Source organism: Athene cunicularia (assembly GCF_003259725.1).
Source record: "Athene cunicularia isolate RWA chromosome 4 unlocalized genomic scaffold, athCun1 chr4_part1, whole genome shotgun sequence".
Taxonomy (NCBI): domain Eukaryota; kingdom Metazoa; phylum Chordata; class Aves; order Strigiformes; family Strigidae; genus Athene; species Athene cunicularia.
The window spans coordinates 30,477,028-30,501,085 of NW_020799098.1; positions in this window are offsets into that span (position 1 = coordinate 30,477,028).

Consider the following 24,058-nt stretch of genomic DNA (forward strand, 5'->3'; position numbering starts at 1 on the left):
AAGAATCATCAGTGAACCTTTGCTGAAATGATGGCTGTGTGCCTACTGGGCTGCAAAAGAGGGAGCACTGCCAATGGGCCAAGGGAATGAGTTATTCCTCTCCACCTGGCATTGGTGAGGCTGCACCTGAAATATACTCTACTGGTTTTTGGCCTGCTCCTTAGGAGAAATAGTTTGTCAACAAACAGGAGAGTCCCATGATGGGTCACTAAGATGGGGGCTGGAGCATATGATGCATGAGAAGCTGAGGGAACCTGAGCTTCTTTGGACTAGAAGAGAGATAGCTAAGGAGAAAGTGGTTGCAGTCTAAGAGGACAGATAGAAGAAGTTTCAAGAATCTGCTCAGACAGCTAGAGCAAAAGGTCAAGGTGACAGTTAGGAGTAGCAGCAAGAGAAAGTATGTTGGATATAAAGAAAAAAACCCCAAACATCTAAATAATGAAAACAGTTAAGCAAGTGTCCAGAGAAGATTCTCTATCCCTGAAGATCTGCAAGACAACTGGAAAAAAACTAATCTACTTTTAAAATCAACCTTTCTTTGAGAAGGGCTTGCAGTTGATAGCTCTAGAAATCACTTCCAACCTAACTTTTCCTAAGACTCCAAGACCATACTTCAGGAATGCTTTACCACAGAAGATGCTTAGGGTTTTATTCAAGTGGACAAGTTTCACCTCCTCCCCCCCTGCCCTGGTTGCTAAAGTAACTGTAGAAGATTCACAAAAAAATTATGTCAGATTCACCACTTGATTTATTAGCAAACATTATCTGATTTTAAGACAAAGTGCAACCTAAATACTATGGCTGTACCAATGAACACTGCCCCTAGGTACATAGCCTACATTAAGGAGGTTCATCTCCATAACTTCCACCACATTTTCAAAAGCTGTCTTTCAAGTTTTGCAGAATAGAATTTCACTACGTACTCTCACATCTACTATGTTAAGGGGTAGAATGTAAGACAGAAATCACAGGAGTAGGTTGAAGCTTTTAGAAAGAGCTATCATTATTTAAAGTTTAGCATAGTTCAGGAGAATTATAGATTAGGGAGAGTTATAAAAGTATAAGGCTGTGATCTTACATTAGCTGCAGCTCATCATATATAGATACTCACATAAGACTCAGATGTTATCCATATTATTCTAATTGTTTTTAAATAGCTAAGGATTTCAATTAAAGAAAACCAAGACAAAGGCTTGAGGTAGAAATAGCAGGCCTGGTGTTTTCTCCCTCTTCTCAATTTTTATTGAACCCAGAATTCAGTCATTTCACAACAATGCATAGAAGAATTATTATCTATTTAAATTTTAAAAGGTACAGTTTTTCAGGTACCCTGTGGTGAACTCCATGGTAACATGACATCTCGTAACTTCAGAGCTTGCAAGACCAAGATAATAGATGAAACAAACAAGACAAAGAACATAAGGGGATGTGTAGAAAGAAAAGGAAACATTTTTTATTTAGTGACAAGCACTGTAATAAGTTTTATTCTGCATGTATTTGGCCTGTATATTCTATTTATAATTTACTCAGAGATTTGTGTTGCACATCTGGACTTCGTCCATTCAGCTGCATTGTTACTTACTCTGCTGTTTATTCCAGATTTATTTTCACATAGCTCTGTGCAGTGCTTCCTCATCCCAAGGGAGTTGTTCCTACCAGATGGTATTTACATGTCCACTTCATGCTAGATTTTAGGAGTTTTTCCACAACTCTATTTTCAAGTGTCAGAAATAAAGTTTAAACATATCACCACACAGTTAACATCTGTGTTACAGAATTCAGAAGGGGAAATATGAAGTTACTATATAGTTTTAAATAAGAAAGATACACTATGATTATTTACTTGCTGGAATAGAGAAAAATTTTCTAGTGTTTCATATGTCCTTTGCAATGACACTTTCAGGTCTTTTTAGATTCCATCCCAGGACATTGTATTCTATTTGTTCTTTCTACAAAAGATCTTGCAGTCTAATCAGAATATACCTTCTGTGATCAAAAGACTAAAGAAATCAGGAAGCATCCAATGTTTCTTTTGAGACCTTGTCACATAGCCTGAAAGAATCTGTATTTTTCTGAAGCTATAGAAGAGTCACAACAGGTGAGAAGAATACTAATTAATGCTCTTCACATGTCTTAAAGTTTAGGTTCCTTGCCAGCAAGATTTGAGGCAAATATTTTTAAATATAGATATTCTGAGTCCTTTCAAGTATACAGCTACAGCAAAAATGTAATCCTGGAGAAGGAAAGGAGCTTATTCAGAAAAGAAATGCAAAAATAATTTTCGGCAATAATTTTTGAGAAGATTCAGCTGTTGGTATTTGTTTTATATTAGTCTTAAACCATGTTATCCTGCCAAATATCTATCTCACATCACTTTCACGTAGCAATTCAAGGATATAAATTTATTGTTACACTGGATATTAAAAACATGCATATTGGAGTGCAATTTAATAGGGCCCAGATCTTTGGGTCTTAGTAAATCAGAATATTCCAACATAAAATATTTTTTTTATACTTTATCTTGATGTTAGCACTTTTTTTTTTTTATCCAATCAGCTTTCTTCAAGTGTCAGTCATGCAAGATACAAGAAACAGCCTATGGTTTTACTCATATCTATTAAATTCCAGTCGAATTGCATTATTTTTCAGCAGAAATTAAATATATATCTACCAGTATGTTATGAGATGGCAGTCAAAATGTTAACCACTTTAATACAAAGTTATTAAACACCCTGAAAAGCCACTTAAGACAACTGGGTGAAAAGAGGGATCTATACAAACCATAACAACAAGTATCAAACACACTAGGACAGGCTCCAACAGCATAAAAATAAATTATGCTGTCATTAAAATGCCCTCTTATAATGTTAAGACAAGGTTTAAGAATTAAACTAAAATGACTTGTCCTTATGACCAGCTCTACCATGACTCTTTATCTGCATTTCCATAGAACAGCTTAAATACTTCAGTCCTGCGTGTAATGGAAACCAAAAATGATACCCAGTGCTTAGCCAGCAGTTCACAATCACTGTTTGTTGTGTCAGGACGCAAAGAGCATTTCCAAGACACCCACTGGCACCTGACAGATAACAATAACTGGAGCAAATGTTAGTACCTGACACTCCAGCTCCCAGAAATAGATCCCAACTGCTGTAACTCTTACATGAGCAGTGCTACTTTAAATCAACCAGTGGTCATTTTTACAACTTCCCCTTTAAAGAATTTATCTACAGCTATTGAAAACAGTCACCATTGCAAAAGGTAAGGCAGCTTACGTTAAGAATGCACATCATGCTCTGATCCTGTTAATCTTTTGATATTGGGTAGGCAGGTTTGTTATTTGAACACCAACTTAACCATCCCTTGCCAGCCAACTACTACTTGCATTCAACCAAAATCAGCAATTCTGCAAGTGATAACTGACAGGCAAGCAAGCAACGTTTACTGTCCTGGCATATTCTTTAGAAAAATACATATTCAATAAATTCTGAAGGAATAGCTGAATCAAGTTGTTCTCAGCATCTGCTCCACCCCTGCAAGCTTCTTATTTTTGGCCTAGACTGTGTAACACAGAGTAGAAATCAAAGTGGAGATGTGATTTTTCCCTCTCCAGCATCATGCTAAAGTACCACAACTACTAGGCAAGAAAGTCCTCTTTCATATCGTCACTTTAGTATTTCATTCCATTAATAGTACTTTCATGGTAAACCAGAAGCTGCTAATTGTACAGATGTAACCATGACCCACCTCCCTTCCCTTAAGAACTGCTCTACATGCAGTTGCCACTAACTGAAGATAAAGTTAAAATGGGAATGGTTATAACCAAACTAAAAATTTAAGAGTTTATTTTCCATCTACACCAGAAACAAGAGAAGTAGCTCTTACCAAGAACAGTTTCCTAGTCTTTAGAGAGAAATGATAAGACAGTTATGAATGGCTAAAAAATGGATTTTTTTTTTTTTTTCCTTCTAACAATGCAATATTTGTTTCCCGTCTTTCAGTTGACATGCCTTCATACTGTTGTGCTCTGCAGAACAATAGAACCAGTTGTAGAAATTAAATGAGTCACAAACAACATGTGACTTGGGGCATGCAAGGCTGATCTGACTATATCACTTAGTCTCAGCTGCCAAAGGGTATAACAAAATCATGTTTGTTTATGGCTTGAATCAAAATTTTTCTATTGATCAGAACATATTTTTTAAAAGTAAGACATTATGTAACATGCAAAATTGCTCATAACCTATCAGTACTAACTTACACTCTTCATGTATTGATTAATCACCTCATAATATGGAGGCAACAAATCTCCCTGCTAAAGAAGCAGGTAAAGATTAGTTCTTCTGTACTAAACCAGGTTAGCTGTTATGGTAACACAGTTTTGGATATATTAAACTTACACTGGAACTACATTTCTCTCTCTCTCCGAGAGCTCTGACCATTATATACTTACATAGGTGGGCAAGTAGCTGGAAACCCAGTTTTTAATGCATTTTCTTCCTTGCTGACCTTTTTCCTACTCTTTCAGTAAGTCACTCTAGAAATAAGACCTGTAACTAAAGAACTAGAGTATTTTTTTCTCATGTATTCCAATAAAAAGGCTCACTATTGTCTTCCAAATTTTTCTAGGCTCACTCCCATTAAGTGTCAGAGCACATGCCTATTCTACACTGTCCATTACACAGTGGCAGCCTGAGGCATTCCCAGTTATATCAAGTAGTGGATTAGAAAAAACAGGAAAAAAAAAAAAAAAGAAAAACTTTTAACTAGTAAATTGAAAACTAAGTGCTCTAGATCATGAAAAAAATGGAAGTAGTTTGAGCAGAAGTTAAATATCCAAAGGGAAATTTGTGTCCCCACTCAAGCCATGCCTGCACGAAGCTTCCATTGCTCTCCGAGTCAAGATTTCTATTCAGAGTTCAATAATCTGAGCAACAGCACTCATGATTGTTCTTCCCAGTACTGTCTGATTATTAAAATCTTAAATTCTTAAAATCCTTCTGAGATTGACTCTAAATGCTTGAGGATGAGGGCTGCTAAATAATCTATCAAATACAGGTATTTTTTTCTTCCACAAAGAATACTTGCACAGCACTTGTCTACTGAAGTGGCAAAGCACTGATGGTCCCAAACCAAAGATTTTGCAAAGCAGCTCTCAGTCAAGGTTCATTTGAATTTTAAGCAATGTTTGTAGATGTATTCCCCTAACTCCAGTTAAAAAGAGATAATTGTGTTGAAAAGGTATTGTTGTGAAGTTGTACAAGGTATCTGGAGGTCATCCATCATCGTCATTTTATCATGCTGACAAAATGAGAAATCACCATTCTTGTAGCCCTCTTGTCCTCATGTTAAACTTCTAACTTCATAATATTTCCTCAGCCAAAATAAATTAAAAATCTGGTTTATCAAAAGTCTTAAGGCTCATATTTAACCATTGAATAAGGCAGAAGAGAATTCTCTGTGATTCAGACACGAACACCCAACCGAAAACCTTTCAGTTGAAGTTGTGGTAGCGAGGAAATAAACCTTCTAAGCTCCAGTAGCTAGTTACATGCATGCTCTAAACATCACACATTTTGCAGGCTGGGTGGTCTAGGAGCATCCAGAGTGAGTTACTGCAGCTCAGCTAGTAGGCACTTACTAAGCTGCATTAATGCACTTCTGAAAGACCATATGACCATATCCAAGCTGTCAGAAAGAACACAGTTCTTTGTGACAAGTATTATTTCAATTTATATTTTCCATATTATCCAGCAGGCATGTAGGTATTTTTACAAATAAGAAATATTTATATTTATTACTATAAACCTTACCCTCAGGAACTTTCACATGAAACTAAATACCTAGAACAAAGCAGCTGATGTGAGATATATAAATATGTATAATAGCCCAAGAAGTCAATAATAAGGATTATTTCCACTGAAGTTGCTTTCAACATCACTTTCCGCAGATACAGGTAAAAACGTATGACTTAACTGTGTTAAGAGGAAACAAAGATGTTCCTGCATCTTGGTGTTCATGGAACTTGTTGAGATTCAGTGCAGAAGGGCCTTAAAAACCTTTTTCTTGCAAAACAACATTTTGGTCACCAACTTACAAAGCTTCAGAAGCAAAATAACATAACTCCATTTAGTTTGGCAAATCTCACCAATTTATATCAGATATTATTCTGACCAAATTATATTCTGCACATTTTATTCCATTAAGACACTGGAAAATGAAAAACATCAAAAGAGTCAGTATGTCTTGTCTGACAAAAGTCTAGTCATTCATAAAACCCAGAGGTGGCCAGAAAAAAAAATACCATCAGCTATAAAGAAAGTATCAATATATAAAGTTATGAAGCTCTAGTTTATGATTCTTTAATGAAGGTTCAAGGCTTCTATTGAATTACTAGATATAGCATTGGGGTGCAAAAACTCAAAAAAAATTATCTGGGAGCTACTGGTCATTCTCCTACCCACTGTCCCCAGTTCTCTGCAGAGCTCTTTCCTCTAGATGAGATTAGGTTAATTAAATAGGCCAAACTCTAAGATCATATTTGTTTAAAAGCACTGTTATTTAAGAAATAGATGCTTAACTTTCTTCAGAAGTAGGAATGCTTTAGTTACTAAACCACGTTTGTTTTAATGTTTAAGCATTTTCTCTAACAGTACTCTGATGACAACTCACTTAAACTATATTTAAAACCCAAGAAACAGCAGAACATGTGTGCCAGTCTCACTTTCTCTGGCTGGCAGCAGTCAGTCACAGGCAAAAAGAAGAGAGACATAATGAATGCCAGAAGGGAACCTACACTTTCGCTTTCTCTAGGAGCAGGGACAGAATTGTTTCATACCACAGGATGAAGCAGTAACAACTCCTAACTCTTTACATGGCGGGCAGGGGGGTGAAGAACAAAAAGGAAACCCCTTTCTCTCCCTCCCAGAGAGGTTTACCTGTCCCCACCTTTCTTACATATTGCAGATCACTTAGTAACTCATGTATTGTAAACTGACATGGAAGCGTTTCAAGAATTGAATTGAAGATAATGTTGAGCCTCGAACAAGAAAGTAGAACAAACAGTGACATCGAGTGGCAAGATTCCTCCAATACACTTCTGAAAGTTCAAAACTTCAGTAGCCCATTTTTAAGGCCCCTGAAACTTTTAATTCTTAACTCGAGACTTTTAATATTTAAAGCAGAATGCATAGGAAACACTACTTTGTCTTATTTGTGCTTGAACCTCCAATGTTTCATTGGAAAGTATTCTTAAATGAAGAAAAAAAAGATAAAAGAAAAAGAACACATATTCACAGTTTACCCTTAACTAATAGCTTTAGAAAGACAAAGACTAGAACCTAGCCAGTTTTTAAAGCATTTAGAAAGCCTTCTCTTCTGAACACATCATAACATCGCTGAAGTTGTAGAAAAGTCACACGCAGTGGCAAAAAAGTATCTGTAAGCCACTTGTGTATTCTACCAAATCCTCCTTCTCTCTTAGGAAGTTACCAACAAGTTGAAGTTCAGGAGAGTTTGATTATTCTATTGAAGTGTCTCTCCCTTTCAGTACTGGAGAAGAATAATCTTTGAGTGACACATATAACTATTAACAGAACTCTAAAGTTCATGAATATGTTTAGCACTACTGTAAGCTTTGTCTTAGAACACATGCACACACTCAACTATTTTACAGAGACTGTCCTGTTCTTTAAACAGTTTTGTCTATAAAATGAGACACAGGTTTATTGGTTTTAGTCTTTTTTTTTTTTTTTTCTAGGAAAGATGTACAGTTAACTGCTTCTAGTCTTCTGTCAGATATGTAGCCCTGGTGACAAGACCATATTAATAGCTTGAAGTCTCCTAGGACATCATAACACTCAGATACTACCCAGGTGGGTAGATAGTCACAGAAGAAAGATGGCTTATACTTCTTCAGACTGCAGCATCACACTGTGCCCAGGTAATGGTAACATATAGGAGACTTTTATTATTTGACAGCACATGAGATGAAAGGGGTTCTATTCATTAAATACACAGGTCCTGGGCAAGATATTTTCTGGGTAGTTCACAGCATGCACACAGCTGGATTTTAAGTGCTGAGAATTTTCTAGTGAGGAATCATTTTTCGCTCCCCAATATCATCACACTTATTAGTTGCAGATGCTAAAATTTAATCTGTACTTTCTGGAGGGTGTGTACACAAGCCATTTTAAGGAAAGAACAAAAAATGGTCTTAAATATTAAAATAAAGGATTGCTTCACTGACACCTTTCTGAACAGCAACTGGGATAGGGGAGAAAAGTGAAAGTTGAAACAAATCAATGAGAACGTGACATTAGGAGACACATGACATGTCTTTGGCTTCACACTAGAAAGCTTATTTCATTCATTACATTATGGGCTTCTATGCCTTTGCTGTTTGTCAATATAATCCAAGAGAATTCATATACAGCATGAAACAAATCGAATATTCTTGTGTCCCAACTATACTGTGTGTGTGTGTGTGTATATATAGTTATTTCTTCTCTATTTTCTCCTAAGAATCAGAAAGCCATTTATTGCACTCACCTGTGTTTTTCACATCCCTACAATTTTTAATGGAACTGCTTTAGTACTTCCTCCCCCTAGTTCTCTGCTGAGCAACGAGAGCTCCTAAGTGTAAGAGAACAAGTTTAATTTAATTTCCTAATTATTCTGTCAAATTAATGAAAAGATAGACACACAAAGAGTATCTTACTTCATTCTGCTTTTCCAAGGCTTCTGTAGCCCAAGAAACCTTCAGAAGAAAAATACTAAGCCAATTAATGCAGAACAGCCTGTATTTAAATTTTGTCTTGTCATATCATCTTGTCATGCTAGGGAGCTGCCAAGCCAGACACCACATGCAGAAGGGACAATACTTTTTTTTTCAGAAATTACAATAGTCTCTGAGAATAAAGTGCATTTTAACGACTTGTTGCTCAAAAAGAACCCAGTAAAGGATTATTTACTTATTTGCAACTCCAGAGTTGTTCTTTACACAAACAATACACTTTGGACATAAATCCTTTGGCTTTCAAATTAATGTTTACTTGAAAATGAACATTAGATGCTTGTGTTAGCCACAGTATTTTCAAAACAGTGGTTAAACAGATTGGTTTGCATAGAGTTTCTGATAAAGTATTAGAAGAAGCTAGAAATTCTAGCAAGTTACAACCTAAAAATGAGTTAGACGTGCTCTGTAGGCAAGAACTTGAGCAGCCTTGTGTTCGTTAAGCAAATTCTATCTTCAAACAAGAGATTAAAAACACTGAATACTTTCTTAACCTTTTTTATCGAAGCTTTTCCAAATAACACATTACAGCTTCCAGGGTAAGAGTTATTAAAAAACCGAAACCGTTGTTTGTTTTTTCTATTTCTTCTCAGGGGTTTCAGTGCCTAAAGGTACAATTCACTCATCTCCAAAATCCATACCATAAAAACTTTGAGTATTTTGTTATTATGAAATCACCATCACAAGGTCTGTGCACAGGAGAGGAAAATTATTTTACACCGACCTTTTTGGTTCATTAGTTTTTGCAAAGCAGATACCAAATGTTATTTGTGCTATATGTATCAGCTGTTTCCTATCTGTATTCCAATCTGAAGTGTTGCATATGCATGGCAAGACTTGTGTGTGCTACTCATGCAGTGTTCTGTTTTGTCCCAGACTTCATCCTTCTTGGAACTTTTCTCACAGCAGCCTACATAGTGGGAAGCCAGCTGGAAGCAAGCAGAATTTAGTTTGACCTCCCAGCCCCTTGCAGATTTCCCATGACTTTCCTGCTATACTAAAGTTTTTTTTCCCCCTTTACAAAAACTAGCATCACTTTTGGACAACTGTCAACAATATAGCACTGAAACATGGATCACAGATAGTTGTTAATAAAGAGCTGCTAGAAACATATTCAATATCTCACTTTCAGAAAAGGATAACTTCTTACAGTCAGATACCTTTAAAATCCCTAATAGCAGCTGAAATACTTAAAAAATACTGATATCTGCTTTTATAGTAGTATAGTAGTATAGTAGTATCAAGTAACTTCACTTATTTCTTACAACAGCCAGAAACAGTATAGAGGTAGAAAGGGACTAGATGTAGTTCAGGACTGTGGCAGGTTTTTAGTATAGCAAAATCCAAAGCTCAAGCAGAATTCAGCCCTGAACTATAGGCATTAGGATTCAGTTTTGATGAATACAACTCCTTTGTAGTAAAGTGTTGCGTGAAAAGAAATGCATTTCACACATGGAATACCTTAGTTTACCTCTGTTATAGAACCGCAATATTATTTTGAATTTCAGTTACATTAAGACCAATATGTCGTTCTCAAAAAACTAGGCAGACTGATCTTTCATATAAGGAAAACAAACACGAACATCTCCAATATGTCCTTAGCTTTTTGGCTTGTTTTATTCTTTTACTAGGTTAAAAACATGAACAGAATATGGAGTACAGTGATTGTATAATATAAGCTTATTTCTAGTCTTTCAGGCACTTGTCACATTTTTTGGTGAATTGCTTTCTTCTCTCTAGAATTAGAGCTCTCCAACAAGCGTTGCTTCTGTCTATTCAAATTACTTATATCCCAATATCATAGCAGAAATCTATGTTATCAACTGCTGCTTCTCACCTCAAAAGCAACCCTTCTCTTTTGGTTTCATCTCCTTTACAGCTGCCCAAAATTGGGTGCTGCTTTAGCCAAATACTGACTGCTTAGTACCTAGTTGAGTAGCAATTTGAGAGTGAAAGAGAAGGAAACTTGAATTTTTGTTTCTCCCCCCACCAAGTAAGGCATTTACTGTCTCTCAGATTTCTTACATGTTGATAATTTCATTAGTTTTCAGGAACAGAAGTTGACATTCCCTACTATTTGGCAGGCAGTGGAATCAGGTGGATGCTGCCTTGCCTGTAAAAGATAACAGTTCAGATATAGTTTGATCTTGTCTTAGCATTGCTGAGGAGATTGATAACTAAGGGGTGCCATGAAAGGAAGCATCCACAGAGCAAAACTCCTAGTTTTATTGTTGAAAGTATGGGGAAACATATTTAAATGAGCACACTTCCCTGAAGGCACAAGGTCATATCTTAGGTTCATTATTTCACCATCTCTGCACAATTACAGAGGAATAAGTGTCTCAGCAACCTTCAGTATAATTCTTGCATCATTAAAAAACCCCACATAAATTGCAGTAATTTTAACAGCTAGCATATCTAGATATGTGGAAAGACAACTCACCACCAGGTTCATCTCATGGTAACTGGACACCACAACGTCAAGCATTTCCCTTAGCAGCCACTTTTCAACAGCAGTTTTCCTCCCCTTGAAGGAAGATTAAGCCATATTTCACTTCTGGCACTGTGGTTTTTCATATGTAGAAAGTCTGAAGTCTGACACCAGGTCTTCAACCTTGGATTTGGAGTTTAATAACTTCATTTCACTCCCTCCAGAGCCTTTAAAAAGACTTATGTAATTTTCCTGGTGTTCTCACAGGCAGGGTGTATCCTACCACAGGTCTTATAGTTTCTCTGAACCACATCCAGGAAGCACACCCATGCAGAAATGCCTCTCTGCACAACCTTATCACCATCATAAACACAATCACCATTCCTGCAACCTACTGTAACATTATTGTTAAAAACAACAATAGATACGAAGAACAAACCCTCTCATCCTTCCTCAAGACTCTTGTCTTCTAAAGGGACTCAGACTTTTGCTTATTCCCAAAACTCTTTATTAGTGACTACTCACAGCTGGGATCCATCTTTAATTGGACCTGGCAGCTCTCCAGGTGCAAGGAGCTCACTAATTGTTTAACTGTTTTGGGGTCTGGTTAGCTCTTCCAAGGTCAAGGATGTTTGCATCCTCTGCTAAGGCATTGTAGAAAATTCTCTTGTGTTGTTTTCAGCCTGGATAGATGAAAATTTCTGTGTAAAGAATGTATTTGCAAGAATTTCACAGTATAATTACAGAAACTTAAACCAAAAAGTATTAAGGACCAACTATTTTGCAGAATATAAGGGGGGAAAAAAGTCCCCAATGTCATAATGCTGTGTTGAGAAAGAAGACTAGTTTGTAATCTGTATCACTGTGTTCCAGAAATTCAAGCATAGTTTAAAATCTATAACAAGCAAATAATAAAAAGACCTTATGAAGCAATATATAAATAATTTATAGTACCTCAATGAAGAAAATTATTTCAGAGAATAAGATCACATTTTTTAAAATACCATAAAATTACTAATTGCAGGTTATTTACACGAAATATGTTGTTAATATTTGGGTTGCTTTGCTTAGGCTATTGGGTAACAATTTCTTTATAACCTGTTTTATACTGCATAATTTTATAGATTTCAGAAAAACTATTTTGTTTTGACATATTCCAAATGTCAGCAGAATCATGCTCCTTTCTTTCACTCAGTTTTACATGTCTTCTGTTTTCTTGTTCTCAGCCCATTAGATCAGACATCAATTCTCACTCACAAAAAAGATAAACATCTGTTCAATGGTTGGTTTTCTACTGGAAATTTAATAAGTGCTGTATCTGCATTACCTTGATATAAGAAAGGGAGTAGTTATTATTTTCTGCTTACTCTTCTTTTATATACTTTCTATATTCCTTGCTGAATTTTCAGTACTCCATTATTAATGCAAGTTTTGGTACCAGGCCAAGCTAAATTGTGTTCCTCTATACTTTTATTTCTTTTTTTTTTTTTTTTTTTTTTTTTTTTTTTTTTTTTTAGATTTTTCATTAATGGTTAATTGCCTCAGTATCAGCTTTGGTATTATGGTTTATGTACAGCCTAGATCCAGTAGAACAAGTAAAATGAAAGCTCTAGACACCTGTCATAAGGAACAGTGAAATAACTGAAAACATTCAATCTCTTCTGTCATTCATCATCATCCACCAGCCTGCCTGGAATATAACAAATAAGGCTCTGCTTCTTGCATTGATTTTTTTTTTTTTCCTAACTGCAGCATCTTTCCTCCAGTGGTGTATAGCAAAACAAGACAAAAGTCCTCCTGCATCTGATCTGACTTATATGAGCCTAGTAGTTCTCGTTTCTCTTCAAAGGTACATTCAGAGCTCTGCAACTCTTCTTTCTTAGGTTAATGTGCTACATCTACGTCATCACTATTATCCTGAGCTCCATCATCAACTCTGTTAGCTCTGCAGCTTCACATGAATGTGAATTTGTGCACTAGGGAAACCTTCCTTGTTCTTGTCAAGCACATTTATTACCTTCTGGCATACAGTTTCAGCAAATGTAACGTGCAATGACAGGGACCATTAGGTCTGTACTTAAACTCTGATGATATGAAAGAATGCAAACCTCAACATATTAATCTTTTCACTGTACTGGGAAAGACAAGAGGACCAAAAAATTTTAAAAAGGACCGAGTTATAATCAATGAAGTCTAGGCTTCACACTCAGGAATCCTGAATTTCTGCATTGTTTTAAGGAAATCTGAGGTAATCAACTCAGCCTGGAGCTACATCATGTTTGGATCAGGTGATGGGATTCATCTTGGGCCTGTCTGTTCTTCAGAAGACTGTGGGAATTTCAGCCAGCTGTCTGCAGCAGCAGTTCTGCCTCTTGCAGGAAAATATTTATTTCCCTTTTTCTCTTTCTCCTTAAGATATCCTAAGAATTTCCCTGGGTATTTACAACAGATGTTATAAATATTAACAATTCTTAAATCAAGAGAAAGAAAAACCAGACTACAAATATACACAAGTATCTACAGTACTGCAAACTAAAATCACTCAAGCATTCTTTTTCATAGAAAAACTTTAAGAAAATATCCTACAATTCACTTTCCTAAAATTCTTATTTATAGAAAGAAATAAACAAAAAAAAAATGTTGTAATGTTATTTAACTGTTCCTAAATATTTAGATTTATTTTTTGATAAGCCTCGAGGAATCCTGTAATTCTCTTCTAAAAGAACTTGAATGCTACTGTCTCTCTCAGAAATTACAACTGTAAAAGATAAAAATGGCCACACCACATATGTGATTGACATCTAAGTTATGATCCCTAATATATTGTCTCTATATCATTGCATTTCTGATTATCTAAGGAAATGTTTTACAGTTATCTGACTAATGTCACAGGCATTACCTGTCACACTTGACTAAAAGTGAGTATCGAGGAGTTTGGTGGCATTGAGGAACTAGAGGAATCATACAACTAGGTAATAAAGCACTCATTTTGTATTTTTTAGCTCATTTCCATTGTCTTTTGTTCCCCATAATTCTCTCTTCTCCCTGTGAGGAAAAAATAAAGATGTAACCTGTACAGTAAATTCTGCTGAAACAGGGTTGTTTGTGAGAGAGTACTTTTATCACTGAGTTCTGTCTTGTACCCTTTAGGTCTCTCCTGGGTGTACTTCATAGGTAGTTACATTAGTTTCTAGTTGAAACTGAAGTTCAACAACTTGAATGTGAGATATCATAAATGTAACCCCTTTTTGTGCTGATCTGTGTTCACAGGATATATGTGCCTATGTGTGTTGAGAAGACTGTGATCAGGCTGCTTAATCAGAAGAAGAAGAAAGTCTTCTTTTAAATGGGCAGAAAGCTGTTCCTACTCAAGACAGTCCTTTCTGTATCTTTCTGAGGTTTAGTCCCTCAGTCTCTCCCAAGGAATCTTTCCAAGATCTCTGCACGTTCAATACCTCAATTTCTTTCCAATTGTCTTGTGAAAAAGAAACCTTCTTGCAGGTAGAGTGCCTTCTCTATGTGACATTTCCAGTTTGGGCTCACCTGGTGATAACCTACAACCTGATAAGTCTTCTTCTTTCTCAAGACTAGTATACTTTAAGTTTGCTTCCCTCCAGTATTTAGGCTGTTGTCTTTGGGAAGAGTGAACCTTGCAAGCTCGGAAAGAGCAAAGGCTTGTCTACCCTACCCGACTAATGTCACAGCCATTGTAACATTGATTCGTTTGAAGATGTTTATCTGTCTTTGCTGCCTTTCTCTGGATGTTTGTTTTTCATTAGCTACCACCTTTGACTCACATTCTGACAGCCATACTCATTTGTAGTGAACAGATAAACTGATGGAGAATGTGACATTTACAACAACGGGATCCATAACTACTGCATTCTTCAAACTCCTCTACAAAATTGTTTCTATAATTACAACTCAAGGCTTTTCTGCTTTTTTTTTTTTTTTTTTACGTGGCAATTTATACAGTGATGTACTTCATTTTTGTGGCTCTATCAGTCGATGTTCCTTCTGCTGGCTTTATTTGGCAAATTCTTCATAATTTTGCTCTGCACAGAATTGGAAATGTGTTTTTGTTTCCTGCAAGTGCCTGAGGTTTCTGCAGTACTGTTTGTTATTCTACTGATTTCACTCGTTCTTTCAGGCTGTTATATTTAAGACTGATGAGGCATTCATTCTCAGTCAAGATGCTTTTTAAAAGTACACTGAGTTGTATAGATAAATTAATTACTACAATTAAATGCTTGTATATGTTTAGGAATTATTGTTGACATTCCCCCCTAAGCACATTGTCTTTAATCAAAGACTGCAGAGGTGAAAATAATCAATTACTTTCTGCCTACTTCTACTAAAAATATCCTCATTTTTCAGATGAGTTAGCTGACTGACTACAAGATAATTTACTGTGCACACAATAGGTAAGCAGAGAAGAGCCACACACACTAAAGGAGGAGGTCTATGGTAATTTCAGATTATATTTTCTCAAATGTAAAAAAGAGGTCATAAAGTAAGAAATTAATAGAATTAAAGTTTGTTTGCAGTCCTAGATTGCTAGCTGCTTTAATTTGTAGCAAGTATAGGTATGTCCCTGAATGTGACTACCATCACATCTCTGCTCTGAACTGCAGTGTGGATATGGCTTTAGTATGGAGAATACTATCTGCAAATAATGTCAAAGAAAAAAGTCTTTTTAATAGAAATTTAACATAGGAATCTCCCACTAAGTGAAGAACACAGATAATTAATGGCAGATCTAATGGTACTGCTGGTGCCATTTTACTTATGAGTATTTTCTCTGTAACAAATCTCTTTTTAAAATGTCAGCATTTTTATAAAGGAGTAAATTTTATAATTTAATGCAGGTGTATTTAACAAAAACAAAACCAAGAAATCAGGGATACAATAGAGGACATTTGCTTAAATAATATTACAATTGTAAATTCAATGATAATATGAAATGTGATGATACGTCATCTGTCTCTGGGTTGAAGTTGCATCTGTACCTTCTGAATGCAAAAAGAAGTTATAACAACTTCTAGCTGACAATTCTTACTGCTACTTTTCTCCTATCTTTTTTTTTTTTTTTTTAATGAGAATTACTTGGCAGCATAATACAACTCTGTTATGTGACATTGCACTAGGGAGATGTAGTTAATGTATGTCATCTTTGCCTAGCAGATAAAACTATATCTCAGGATACGTGACAAAGAGTATAGAGGAAGGCTGCTGAAGGGAGCTGATACGATGTTATAGTACCCTTGGAAGGGGAATCCTAGAAACATGCTGTGAAGACTGATGACTGAAGCTTTTGTCCCAGGACTGCTGTTTCCGAAGTGAACATTAGGAAAGCAGATGGATGGAGAAATAGAAAAGTGAAAAGGATAGGAAGAACTGGAAATACAGAATAGAAATTGTGCACTTCATGGCCCACTCCCCTTAGCAAGACAGAGAAAGAGCTGGCACATCTGCACTGTGCAGTGAGCAGGAGTATGAGTTTGGTTTCTTCAGGAAAGCTTTGCTTCCGAGCCCACACCTTGGCAAGACAACTCCCCTGCTTTCTGTCCAGACTGTGGCTGTGCAGCACCAGCAAGATTTCTGTCTGGTGGGTCACTGCTTGCAGTGTTAGTTACAAGACATACCGGTGACACTCAACTTACTTCCTCAGTTAGATATGTTAATACACTCCGTCGGCTCATAAGGTAAGACACAGACTGATGTGTTCATCTGTTCACAAAGTATGTACTAACAGCTTGAGGCTTGTTAGATTTGAACCAAACAGTAGGAGGGGCAATTAGTATTTTCAACTCTAGGTTTTGCTCCAGGATGAACTGCCCAATGTTCACTGTTTTTAATTCTGAACTGAAATGTTATATTCTAACAGTAGTGTAAGCACATTTTTGTTTTTCTTTTAATTGCAGTTAACCTGACTAGACTAACTTATTTCAACAGATTCATAAAATTTGTTTTCATACTCAGAAAACAGTCTGCAGTGATGGACTGTACCAGAGATCTGAAGCTTAAACACACAATCACTAGGTAAATTTCACTGGCACAAACACAGAGAGTATCTGTTCGTGATTCTAAGTAGTTTCACTGTTCCTGGTAATACAAGTTATCAGAATTTTACTGAACCTCGTCACCCATAAGCCAAAACAATGCTTGATAGCAGCAAGATTCATCTATTTTTTGAGCCAAACACACTCAGATAATTCCTGATCCTGAGGAACTGGAAAAAAATCTTCTCACTCTTTGTGTAAATCTAGTTAAAGGAGGTATGTAACAGTTGCATGCTAATCCCTAGTTACAGCTTAACTATCAGCCTTACTTGAGAAGTTCTTCTGTGTTTACTAAATCTAATACAAAGCAGTTCAGAATTGAATAATTCCTCTAGGTACCCAAACATATCTTCTGGGCATGTTACAGTCCCCAGGCAGACTGTATGTATTGGGCTGCATGGCAAGGTTTTGGTAGTGCGAGGGGCTACAAGAGTGAATTCTGTGAGAAGGTGCTAGAAGCTTCTCCCACATCAGACAGAGCCAATACGAGCAGGCTCCAAGATGGACCTGCTGCTGGCCAAGGCTGAGTCCATCAGCGATGGCCTCTGTGATAACGTATGTAAGAAGGGGGGAAAAAATTGCTGCACAACAGCAGCTGGAGAGGAGTGAGAGTATGTGAGAGAAACACCTCTGCAGAGACCAAGGCCAGTGAAGGAAGAGGGGGAGGAGGTGCTCCAGGCTCAGAGCAGAGGTTCCCGTGCAGCCCATGGTGAGGGAGCTGTGCCCTGCAGCCCGCGGGGGTTAACGGGGGAGCAGATCTCCACCTGCAGCCCGGGGAGGACCCCACATCAGAGCAGGGGGATGCTGAAGGAGGCTGTGACCCCATGGAGACCCCACACCGGAGCAGGCTCCTGGGAGGACCTGTGGACCCGTGGGGACCCATGCTGGAGCAGACTACTGCTGGGAGGACTGCACCCTGTGGGAAGATCATTACTTTATCTGAGATTTATTTCACTTTTTGAGGGCTGTCTTCACATACTAAGAGCATTCACTGTGCCCTGGGATTAATCTAAGCCTACAGTTCAAGAGCCTGATTTTCACGTCACTGTGGAGGATGGTGTTCTGTCATCCTGTGAGAGGTTACTCAGACCGGCTAAAACAGTTGACTGCCATCAGCTTTAATACAGGAAGTGTAGCTTTTCTGGCAGTGACACTGACAGTGTGTCTATTATATACTGAAGGCTGGAAGCAGCCAGTAGTGGGATAGGGTTGGTTGGCTGGTATAGCAGCTTTAGAATTAAAAGCCAATACTAATTACATAGGTTTGGAAATGGTTTAAATGGTACAGCAGAATACAAAATGTGTCCCATAGGAGTACGACGAGTTGGATCTCCCACTGGCATTGCAAACTGCAGACATATTAGACAATTGACTTCTTACAATAAAAAAGTAATTTCTTCTCAGTAATTATGTCCATGATTCTGCAAGGGCCAAACATGTGATAGTTTCCCTGATACTATGGGTACTACTGTCCACAAAGCACTAGCTCTTTGTGATACGTACTGTAGCCTGTCTTCATTAACTGCTGGTAGATTCTCTTGGGTGAAGTTCTTGCAGTGTCATAATAGTGCAGAGACGTTGTAGATGTTAAAGTAAATAGTATTGAATAATAGATGATTTTTTATATAGTTTCTTCATGCTGGTAAAAGGAAAGGAGTTTTGGGCTGTTGTGCAGTCCTCTTAAGGAAAGATTATTCAGTAGATTCAAGTTTCTAATTTATTTTTTTTTACTGATTCAAGGAATAATAGACCCACACGTGATGCAGCAGAGAGGATGCCTTTCATTTCCCTTTAAACATATTTCACCAGGCAGGGACAGCTACTTTTTGTTTTCAAGTCAGTTATGCCTAAATTCATATATTTAGGCACCACAGTTTATATTACCATCTTTATAAAGTTAAAACACAAACCCAACCTCCCCTAGCTCCTCCAAACTGCCTTGAAAAACAAGACCAGACTCCCAGCAGGTGGCGGCCAACTCCAAAATATGTCGAAATGAGACCACTTCAGTGTATGAATAAAACCATCTAGCACACAGATAATACAGAAATAAGTAAGCATTGCCTCTTAAAACACTTTCAGAAGCTTACTGCCCTACATTTAGGTTCTGAATCCTACAACCTTTAGAATTTCTTCATAAAAGAGATGGCAACTTCCCTCTATTTTCGGTGACAAAATTGCACTTCTTTAACCTATGACAGTAGTATTGTTGTATTATCAGAAGAGCTATCATCTCTGATAACTGGTATTTCCCATGAAAAGTTCCCATAAGTTCAAAATCATATTTAACAACTTATTAGTGATATGAACAAAAATATTGGTTACTGTTCCAAAACAGTACTAAAATAATCAACAAACATGATTTTACATATATCTCTGAAAGTAATATGTATCTAAGTACCTTTGAAAAACCTGTTCTAAAGCATGAGTAAGTGTCCTTATACAGATACAGAATGAGCACTAGTAGCAGGTCTGGTCTAAGGGAAGATGCTTTTTACAATGTAGTCTATAGTACAATGACTGATGTCTGTTTTGCCATTTATTTGTGTTACTATAAAAAAAATATTTTTTAGTGTCATTATCATAGGACACAAAAATGAACTGATTATTTAGTTCTGTAGTTAGTACTACAAATTACAAGCATTATATTACATAGACAATCCATATATAAATACATCAGTTTGGTGAATCCATTACTGAGTTAGCAAAAAGTTCTTTTTTGATGGCCAAGATATAGACACTCTGTCATGAGAAGGGCTGAAATTTGCCCTTATACATAATGCTGATTGCCCAGTTAAGCCTAACAGCTAAAGGGCTGTTGTCATGGGCAAGAGAAGAGATTCCAGGTGGCTGGGAAGGAGCATATTTTCCAGACTACTCTGGAAAATCTACTTCTGGGTCTGGTCAAAAAGTGATTTCAACCCTTCAGTACTTCTTGTCCTTGTCTGTTTTCCAACTTCAACCTGCTAGGTAGGTCACTTTTGGATAGACTGAATCAAAAGACAGCATATAATAAGAGCCAGTTATGCAAAAGCATGATTTGGGTATATGTGATGAGTGAAAACTCATATGCTTTATCAGGGTCTGATTGCAAAATTCAGATTGATTTCTTTAGGAGACTCACCGTTTGACCTCCAACTAGAGTGATGCTGGCTATCAGGGTGTGAATGCCAGTGCTTAGCTAACAAGGTGCATTGTATTTAGTGCCTGTTATCAGAATCCCTGCAGTGCTTATCTCGAGAGTTTGAAGATTCCTCAGTGCATAGATACCCAAATCTTCAGGCTTTATTTCCATTCTATTTCTTTAAAAATATTACTATATAAAACATAATGGAATCACTTCTCATTCTTCACAAGGGGGATTTTAAAGAGGGAAGCATGCTAATCTCAAGTTTGCAAGCAGAATTAAATTTAGATGTTAGATTTAAACAATTAATTTAACGTAGAATTAAATCTCAAAGTGAACCAAAGGAAGGACCTGTTTTGCTTGTGGGTCTCCAGTTTGGTTAGTGTGAATGACTGTTATCTTTGGAGCATTCCAACCTACGCATCTTGTAAAGAAGGGCAACTCAGGCTGTGCACGTGAACAAACAGAATTTCTGTTTTGAAAATAAAAGTGGTTTTAGCATTTTACCTTTTAGAATCTCTTAGCATTTTATCTTTTAGATTCTACCAAGACTTAAAAATCTTTTGGTCACTGCAGTTTTTGCTGAATCTTTGTGCCTGCACCAGTGACTGTGGTATCTGACATATTCTGCACCAAACCCTTTCACTTTGATTTATATTGACAAAAATAATGAAAATCTTTCTGTATTTTCCTTAGAACATACAAGTCTGACTTCTTCAAAAGATGCTTTTGGAGATGGGGGGGCATTACATGATCTCAGATAGGAATGTATGCCACAGCAATTACTATCTGGTTTGCTCAGTTTGCCCTGCTTTTCTACACTCCTACTTTAAATATCACAAGATCTTAATACAACACATCAAGAGCAACACACAAGTGCAGAGAACCAGGAATCACTGAAATCTGTCCTCTCCTGATAAAGCATCAGGCTTTCTTACATGAATGTTTTAAGATGACTCAAATTACTTAAAAAAATTTAAAATCTGAAAAAATGTGAGGCTTGTGTTAGCAATTAAATTTTATTTAATATGCAATATTTTTAACGTTACTCTTTTGCTTACTTGTTAAGAACTTGTTAAAATTTCATTTATTTGTTTATTTATTTATTTTAAAAATTTGGTTGTAGTTGAAAACACTACAGCAGTTCCTGAGCAGACTACGGCACCTTGAAAATGGAAGAAGCTAGCTGCGCATCTAGAACAAGCATAATCTCAAAATTTTCTGATGTTCTTGAAATAATTTTGTATCCTACCATTTCTCAGCATTATAGCTCACCTTTAAAACTGAGAAGGATCAAAATATTTTGGTGCTCTTCAATTAACTGAAATAATTCAAAGTCCCACAAGCTTTAATAATGAGCTTGCCTTTCTGTAACTGTGAAGCCTCATGGTGTGCAGCTTTTCTGTAATATAGTTGAATCAGGTGGTTTGTTTTTTTTTTTCTTTTCTTTTTTTTCTCTTTTTTTTTTTTTTTTTTTCCCCTTTGAATAAGAAACTAACTATTTTTCTATGATTTAGGGCACTCAACCTCTCCAAGTCAGTTCCCTCCTTTGGAAATACCATATGAAATTATATAAAAGGGACCATCACTGATTGAAGTTTTCTAAATCTAGGAAGTACTTTGACATATAAAGCATCACATTACAATTAGATGTTGATTTTTCAAATGCTGTCTTGGGTTTGCTTTTTTTTCTGTAAGAAAAAAAAAATCCTCACTATTGCAGCTACTTCTATTTGGTAACTATTGACTTTTAAAACAATGTTCACTGTAAATACATGAACTAATTTTCCAAACTGCTGAGAGGTCAATACCCCCAGGAAGCCAACTGGACTCTTATGTGTTTGACAGGAAACAGATTAACAGCAACTGATACGGATATATTTGAATATTAATCACACAAGATGACAAAGACTGTGAGGCAAAAGCATGTGTGGGAGATAAAGGAACATGACAGAAGTATTAGTATGACAAGCAAAAGCATCTAACTAAAATGTTCTAACTTTCAAGGAATTTAGTAAGGAAAGTCTGTGTGATTGTTGAAACTACAAACTGAGTTGTAAAGCAAATATTTATTTATCTTTTCTAAAAAAACCTCATTACAGAAGTATAGTAGGTTTTTCTCATGTCCTTAAAAAGCTTAAAGGCTGCAGTCATCTAAGAGAAATGACAAATGTGGAATGCAGTTCAGTGGAATTTCTTTGCCTTTGCCTTTGATTAACTCAATATTGAATCATTCACGTAATTTAACTTTTTATTAAAGTTAACAGTTAGGCCACTAGATGTGAAGACAATCAGAAGTTCTGAGGACTGTGAGTAGACAAATTGAAGAAAATATTTTTAAAAAAATATAATGACTATATACAAATGAGATTCCTGAATTAGGAACTACTTTGTCCTATTGTTATAAAGACATTGGGAGAAAAACTTTAAAATTTTGAAGAAACTAATTTATTTTTTATTTAGTTTGCTTTTCACGAACCCACATGTGTATAGCTATGTGTGATATATCTTACTTGATTCAGTACATAGATATACTTGTGCAAACACTATAACGTTGAACAGACTGTAACAATATCAGTTAACTTATTCTTTCCAATTGTGTATGTGCATTGTGTAATTTAGTCAAATTTTCTTTTTTTGCCCCCCCCCCTTTTTTTTTTTAACTGAGAAAACCTCTGTGACTCCTAGTTCTCAAATTTAAGTGCATCCAAAATCGTTCATCCTTTGGATATATTTCCCCATTATGCCATTGACATAGGCAAACAAAGACTTTATTAATGTAAAACAATCCCCCCAAAAAAAACAAAACCAAAAAAAGAGTGAAATGACATTTAGGTGAAAACCAATGCAAAGTTATGAAATTGAAGGCAGAATAAAAAGGATTACTGCTTCTGCTTGAATAAAATTGTTAGAAATATATACATATAAGAAACAAATATTTCATTAAAACACGTTTCCCTTTTTGTGGGTACAATACAATATCACACTCTAAAACTAATAGGAAATTTTCTAATTCAATGTTAGGTCACAGCATGCATTCAGATTTTTTGAAAAATATGTAATTGATATCAATGGACACATTCCTTAAAATATTAGTCATGGTATTAGTATTTCCAAATTAAGTAACATGTACCTGGAAAAGGCCATATAGAGGTGGGAATAGGAATCTGGGAGTTGCGAGAGGCCTGGCTCCTTTTTTGCAGGTGGCTGTGAGTTTCTCTGTGTTTCAGACCTTGCATTCTCAGGGTATAGATGTTATAGAATCCACCAAAAGAGAGCTATGCCTCAGGAATCCTACCTGCAGAGCTGCAGTCTCTGGAGCTAAACCTGTTTGGTTGGTGCAACTTCTCATCTCTACAAGAGCTAGCAAAGTTTTTATAAAATACTGCGTTCACTACAGAGTTTTTCAAATTTATCAAGAAATCATCCTGAAGCAGTTCTATGTACTGAATTTAATCGCAAACAAACTGATACTTACCTGAGATGAGGTAACCCTCATCTCTGAATTTCCCTCTTATTTCTATCAAGGCCCGAAACAGCTCCTCCAGTTCACAGCCGTGCTATGGTGACAATCACCTGGTATCTTATTAAGGACACATCTAAATCACCCAGCACAGAGAATTGTAAACTAGTGCTGACAAAGC